Raw genomic sequence first — 802 nt, forward strand, 5'->3', positions numbered from 1 at the left:
TCCACGACCTCACCCACACAAAGCCAAGCTGGTTCTCTGGCATCCATTCCGACGCACGCATTTGTTGTTGGTTCCCTGGTGTAAGCGTCCCCCTCACCCTGGGTCTCCCTCCCGTGCGCACAGGAGGTGTAAATGAGTTCATTGACATTTTCGTCTCGTGAATGCTGGGGTTTTGGGGCGACGCTGTTTGCTCTCTGCGGATCTCTCTGCCGCCCGGGGATTATCAGTTCGTAAAATGCGCGTTTTAAAGGTGGTGGAGCACGTCGTTAACGGGCGTGTCGTGGCCTGTCTTGTTTCTCTGCGGAGGGCATGAGGATCTTGCGAAATTTGCTTTACATCTGTCAAAGGAGAGGCAGTCACCGAACAAAGAAATTTTATTCATGATAAAAAAAGGAAATTAAATTTACTTATACATTTTTTTTATTACTATATCATATACTAATAAAAAATATTGTATAAGTTTATTTAATTTCCTTTGTATTTTTGTTTTAAATCATGTAAAAAAAAAATCATATACTATACGATTTTATAAATAAGAGAGAAATTAAATACAAAACCGATGGAATTCCAATTTTTATCCCGATCTCTCGAACGCTTGCAATCTCATAACTGTTCCATTGCATAAGACCGAATTCCTTTCCTCCTGACATGACACGGCGGTTAAACTCCGGATGCAACTGCAAATGCAAATTCCGCCTCGAAACACACATATTAACTGACATTAACTGCCGAATTTCAACCTGGTAGATAATTTTTCTTAAGTTACTTGGCCATTTTGCATACCAGGAAAACTACCGGGTGA

This window comes from Penaeus monodon, chromosome 33, assembly GCF_015228065.2.
Source record: "Penaeus monodon isolate SGIC_2016 chromosome 33, NSTDA_Pmon_1, whole genome shotgun sequence".
NCBI classification, from domain to species: domain Eukaryota; kingdom Metazoa; phylum Arthropoda; class Malacostraca; order Decapoda; family Penaeidae; genus Penaeus; species Penaeus monodon.